General features: G+C 48.9%; 1 long non-coding RNA gene across 1 annotated transcript; it reads right to left on the minus strand.

The window, feature by feature from the left end:
- Positions 1-515: 515 nt before the first annotated feature.
- On the minus strand, positions 516-3,775 carry LOC147984719 (uncharacterized). Its single transcript, XR_015616193.1, has 3 exons — positions 3,330-3,775; positions 2,188-2,262; positions 516-838 (listed from the first exon to the last, which is right to left on the minus strand). It is a non-coding gene; the product is annotated as an uncharacterized LOC147984719 (long non-coding RNA).
- Between the last annotated feature and the right edge of the window lie 2,684 nt (positions 3,776-6,459).

Consider the following 6,459-nt stretch of genomic DNA (forward strand, 5'->3'; position numbering starts at 1 on the left):
CTCCCTCACGTAGCGTATCCCATCGCCCGGCTCCAGGACCTCGACTTCCTCCTCGTCGCTGGACCCTGCTCCGGCGCCGCGCCGCTGCGGCCAGGAGCTCCGGCCCCAACCTCCGCCCGCGCCAGCGTCCTCCACGCCTCCCCATCTTCATCTCCGACAGGGAGACGCCGCCAAGCTCCGCCCCGCGGCCCTGGCCGCCGACCGCACCAACCCCGACACTGGCCTGCTACCTCACCTCCCTGCGCTGGCGACTTCCGCCTCCAGGAATTCCCGGCGAGCAAGCCGCAACCCGAGCACTCCTTGCCACGCAGGCATCTCCATCTCGAACCCTCCTCGTCGCTTGCATCTTCTTCGGCAGCGTCGCCGCGCCCGCACGCCTCTGGCGAGGCTTCGAAGGCCCCGTCGTCGTCCTGTTCAACTCGCACCATCAGGGACTGGATATGACGCCCCCATTCAATCATACACTAATCATACACGCAAACGTGTACGATCAAGATCAGGGATTCACGGGAAGATATCACAACACAACTCTATAAATAAAATAAGTCATACAAGCATCATATTACAAGCTAGGGGCCTCGAGGGCTCGAATACAAGAGCTCGATCATAGACGAGTCAGCGGAAGCAACAATATCTGAGTACAGACATAAGTTAAACAAGTTTGCCTTAAGAAGGCTAGCACAAACTGGGATACTGATCGAAAGAGGCGCATGCCTCCTACCTGGGATCCTCCTAAGCTACTCCTGGTCGTCGTCAGCGGGCTGCACGTAGTGGTAGGCACCTCCCGAGTAGTAGTAGTCATCATCGACAGTGGCGTCTGGCTCCTGGGCTCCATCGTCTAGTCGTAGAAATCGAGTATAGAAAGGGGGAAAAGATGGAGCAAAGCAACCGTGAGTACTCATCCAAAGTACTCGCAAGCAAGAAGCAACACTACATATGTATGCATTGGTATCAAATGGAATAAGGGTATCATACGTGGGCTGAACTGCAGAATGCCGGAATAAGAGGGGGATAGCTAGTCCTTTCGAAGACTACACTTCTGGTAACCTCCATCTTGCAGCAGAAGAAGAGAGTAGATGATAACTTCACCCAGTAACATCATGTAGCATAATCCTAACCGATGATCCTCCCCTTGTCGCCCTGTGAGAGAGCGATCACCGGTTGTATTTGGCACTTGGAAGGGTGTGTTTTATTAAGTATCCGGTTCTACTTGTCATAAGGTCAAGGTACAACTCTGGATCGTCCTTTTACCGAGGGAGACGGCTATTCGAATAGATCAACTTCCCTGCAGGGGTGCACCACATTTCCCAACATGCTCGATCCCATTTGGCCGGACACACTTTCCTGGGTCATGCCCGGCCTCGGAAGATCAACACGTCGCATCCCTACCTAGGCACAACAGAGAGGTCAGCACGCCGGTCTAAATCCTATGGCGCAGGGGTCTGGGCACATCGCCCATTGCACACCTGCACGTTGCGTACGCGGCTGGTGAGCAGACCTAGCAACCTCCATTACAAAGGAAGTTGCGTTACGCGGTCCAACCCGCCGCGCGCCGCTCAGTCGCTGATGTCACGAAGGCTTCGGCTGATACCACGACGTCGAGTGCCCATAAATGTCCCTGCGTAGATGGTTAGTGCGTATAGGCCAGTAGCCAGACTCAGATCAAATACCAAGATCTCGTTAAGCATGTTATCTTGAAGTAACCACGAACGCCGACCAGGGCCAGGCCCACCTCTCTCTTAGGTGGTCTCAACCTGCCCTGTCGCTCCGCCTCAAAGTAACAGTTGGGGGCCGTCGGGAACTCAGGCCCACCACTACCTGGATGGAGCCACCTGCCCCTTCAGCCCCCACATCAGAATCACTTGCGGGTACTCAACGAGCTGACCCGACTTTAGTCACCACCTGTAGCATGTATATATGTATAAGTATATACCCGTGATCACCTCCCGAGTGATCACAGCCCGATAGTATAGCATGGCAGACGGACTAGAATGTAGGGGCACTGATGATAAACTAGCATCCTGTACTAAGCATTAGGATTGCAGGTAAAGGTAACAACAGTAGTAGCAAGGACAGGCTATGCATCAGGATAGGATTAACGGAAAGCAGTAACATGCTACACCACTCTAATGCAAGCAGTATAGAGAAGAGTAGGCCATATCTGGTGATCAAGGGGGGGGGGCTTGCCTGGTTGCTCTGGCAAGAGAGAGGGGTCGTCAACAATATAGTCGTACTGGGTAGCAGCGGCGTCGGTCTCGGTGTCTAGCGAGAGAAGAGGGGGAAGAAACAATAAATATTAAGCAAACAGATGCATAGCGATGCATGACATGACAAGTAGCGGTGCTAGGGGTGCCCTAACGCGATATGAGGTGGTACCGATGAAGGGGGAAACATCCAGAAAAATATCCCCGGTATTTCACGTTTTCAGACAGATGAACCGGAGGGGGAAAGTTGCGTGTTCGCTATGCTAGGGATGCATGACAGACGAACGGGCTGCGTATCCGGATTCGTCTTGTCGTTCTGAGCAACTTTTATGTGCAAAGTTTTTTCATCCGAGTTACGGACATTTTGTATTAACTTTCAAAGTTTTAATTTATTTTCTGAATTTCTAGATTTAATACTAATTCAAAATATTATAAGAACTAAATGCTAAGTGCACCCGAAAGTGTACCCATCAGTGTGTGCTTGAGGCTAACAGTGGGCCCAAGTCAACAATTGACTCAGTAGTCAACATTTGACTGGTCAAACGTGAACAGTGCGGTGGGGGCCATCTGTCATTGGCTAGGTGATACACAGTCAGCAGTTTGACTGGTCAAACTGGCCAAGGTGGGGCCACATGTCATAGTCTAGGGTTAGTTCAAGAGTTTAGTTTAACTAGGGGTTCCACTGTCATATTCTGTTAGGCTAGCTAAACCAATTAATTAGGTTAATTAACCAAATAATTAATTAACTATTTATCCTATTTTATTTATTTCTTTTGGTTATTCATTTCGTTCCTCTTTTTCAGGGGGGTTGGTCCCAGTGGCAGTGGCACAAGCAGCCATGGCTTGGCAACGCGCGACCGCTCACAGAGGAGCGCCGGCGACGAGCGCAGAGCGCGACGGGGGAGCAGGGCATGGCCACGGATAAGAGCAATGCCGACGAGGCGCATGCACGCCGGAGCGGGCTGGGGCACGACAGATGCAAAACTGTGCGAGGCCAGCCGCGAGCAACGACGGGTGAGCAGTAACAGAGGGAGGCGAGGCCATGCGTGGGCGAGAGGGTGCACGGATCAGCGCGGGGCGTCGGTGACTGCGGCGAGGAGAAAAGGAGACGAGGGAGGTGCTCACAGCCGTTGGAGGGGAGCGGGGGCGGCGAGGCGTGGCGGTGACCCGTGAGGAGGAGGTCGGGGAGGTTCCGGCGACGGCGGCGGGTGACGAGGGGGGCTCCGGTGAGGGGGAAGAAGGCGAGGGAGGCCGGACCCGCGACGGGGCCTCCGGGATCCGTCCATCTCCGGTGAGGGGCGACTTGGCGCGACACAACTAGGCGGTGGCCATGGGAGGAGCTCATGCGAGGCGATGGTGCGAGGACGGCGGGAGGTGGCGGATCCCCGGGCGCGGGCGCGGCGGCGGTGGCGCGGCCGCGCGGCCGCGAGAGGAGGAGAGGGCGCGGTGGGCACCGGAGTAGGCGACGGGTGCGCGCAGCGATGCAGTCCCTTCCCCCGATCCCGATCTGGATCAGGGAGGGACGAACATGGGGGGAGTGGGGGTGAGTGGTGGGTGCGGGCTAGGTTCCGTTGCTCGGGGATAAGGTGGGACGGGATGGGCCTCCTGGTGGCATGGGTGGCCGGTTGGGCCATTAGGCCCATGAAGAGGGGGGCTTTGTTTTTATTTTTTCTTTCTTTTTTTAGTTTTGTTTTATGTTATCCTTTTCTGTTTTGCACTATTTCTTGCACTACATGAGTTTTGAAAAAAGTGTTATTGAGCAGAATAAATACTAGGGAAAAACCTAGTACTGTCACAAAAAGTGTGAGGGTTGTTGAATTCATTAGGATTGGGTTTAAATATAAATGAGTTAAAAGTTGCTATATTGGCTCTATTTTGAAAAGGTTAGGGGCATTTCATTAATTCAAATAACGTTGGTTTCTCCATGAAAATTACTTGGTGATTATTTGCAACATTATGAACATTTTAGTTTTGACATTTGAAAACTTTAAATGTTTTGACTTTAATTTAAATTTGAATATGGACCAGATTTGAACCAATGCGGGTTTAACAACAGTAGTCATGATGACGTGGCACCATTAGCAGGGAATTACTGTAGCTTAATTATCCAGGCGTCACAATTCTCCTCCACTACAAGAAATCTCGTCCCGCGATTTAAGGCGTGGAGTAAGGGGGAAAGACTCGGGAAGGACGGAGCTCAAAACAAGATAGGTACCCGGGGCCATCTCAGTGAACGTGACATAGGGGCATGTGTCGAGTTAAAGTTCAATAAATTCATCGAGAGCAAGGTAAGAAGGTGTAATAAGAAGCTTCAAGTGGGTAGGCAATCATTCATTGCCTGAAACGGGGAGGGGGTGAAAGGGGTTCAGGGCAATGGGATTAAGTATTGCGTCTGGTACTAGAATAGATCACTAGGAAGGTGGCCCGTGAATTACATACAAAGTCAAACGTGGGGAATAACTTTGACAACAGGGTGTACAGGAGAGTCAGGTTTCGATCCTGTGGAACTGTGGGTTATGGGCCCACCATGTGGGTTAAAAGTAGGAAGGGGGATGACGTCTTGCATGATCATGTAAGCAAGGCATGCCAGAGGATAGACTATCGATTATGTTGGCAACAACCATTGGTACCAAGGGCTAGGGACGAAGAGAACCATTTTCCTGCTCATTGAACGAGGCGGACCAATAGGCAAAGTTCTCGTCCATCGGTGGTTACTGGAATGCTATCAACAAAAGCAACAGGGTCTTACTGACACGGTTGTACACCAAGGTGTTTACATAAGCAGAAGAATATTACTGCTTAGATCATATAGATCACCAGAAAGGTTAAACCAAACAATGGAGAGAAAAATATGATTATCAGATTAAAAAGGACAATGGAAAGGAAAATGTGTTTAAACACATATTTCATGGGTATATCCTTCCCAAGGACAAGAAGAGCACGATATCCATGACAGGATATAATGTAGAAAACTCTTTAGGTAGGGGAGAGAAATTCCATGACATTACCCATACAATGGTGTTTGGATAATTGAGCGAGAAACATTTAACATTGGACTTCAAATGTTCTTGTTGAAAAGCGGATTACCACAGACATGCCTCGGGATAGCATTGACATGGTCTGCAAGCAAAGGTCAGACTTTGGATACACAAGGGATCCATCAGGAACAACTCATAGAATAAGTCTTACAATTTACTTATGGAAGAATGATTAACCTTGCTAGAAAGGAAACTATAACAATAGGCCCTCCAGGCAGGTGTGTTAGGATGACATCACCTTATCGGGTTAAGGACCAATGTTATAACTCTTGGGAATATGTTCCAACTATCATATCTGAACGAGATTCAGATCTGATTGGTGTCAGGATAGCTCAGACTCAGGATGTCTGAGAAGAAAAGATGCAACACAAATTGACGAGCTGACATTGTAAGATTCTCGAGAAATGAACTATGGAAACAAGTTCCGAACCATGGGTTCATCATTAAACCAAGGAGAGGATGAGGAGGTGGCTGATGAACTCAACAAAAATTCATTGAGATTTCCAAAAGATGGATGTCCACAATTATGTGAACAAGGAGATAGCATTTGTCAGATCAGATGATATAATGATGTATGCTCGAGGGAAACATACACAATTTAATCATTGGTTGAAAGGCGCACTCGGAAATCTGGACTTAGGTAGCAAGATCAATGTTAGAAGGGTGATTCAATAAGCAATTTACTTAGAATGAAACTATCGACCAATAACTTACAAGCAATAGGGTTGCTAGAAGTTTTGACTTCACACACCATACTTAAATGGCTGGTATCCTGGTTAGAAACAACACGGGGACCAAGATATGAACGGAGATGGCGAGAAATATTACTATATCAAGAATTATTAAGAGGTGGTGAAATTCTCATGACATTCTTGACATAAAAGATGGTAATACTCCAAGGCAAAGAAGAACACATGCTGGATAGCAAGGATCTCAAGGTATAACACAAAATATGAACAAGTTTGTGTTGAACAGAAGGCAATAAAGTGGTCAATGATAACACAAATCATTTAGGGCAAGGATGGTATTTCTCATCATGAATTCAGTTGATAGCCTGGAAGAGCTCAGAATGCTGATGATGATCATGACACATTTGTCGAGATATTTCATGAAGATGTAATCGATCGACGATGGCATCAAGTCAAAGAATGATGAAGCGAATGGCTATTGGAACCATGGGTACGACACAAACTCGAAATCAAGCTTGCTGTTCAAGA

This window comes from Triticum urartu, chromosome 2A (assembly GCF_056163025.1).
Source record: "Triticum urartu cultivar PI428250 chromosome 2A, HENAU_Tu73, whole genome shotgun sequence".
Taxonomy (NCBI): Eukaryota; Viridiplantae; Streptophyta; class Magnoliopsida; order Poales; family Poaceae; genus Triticum; species Triticum urartu.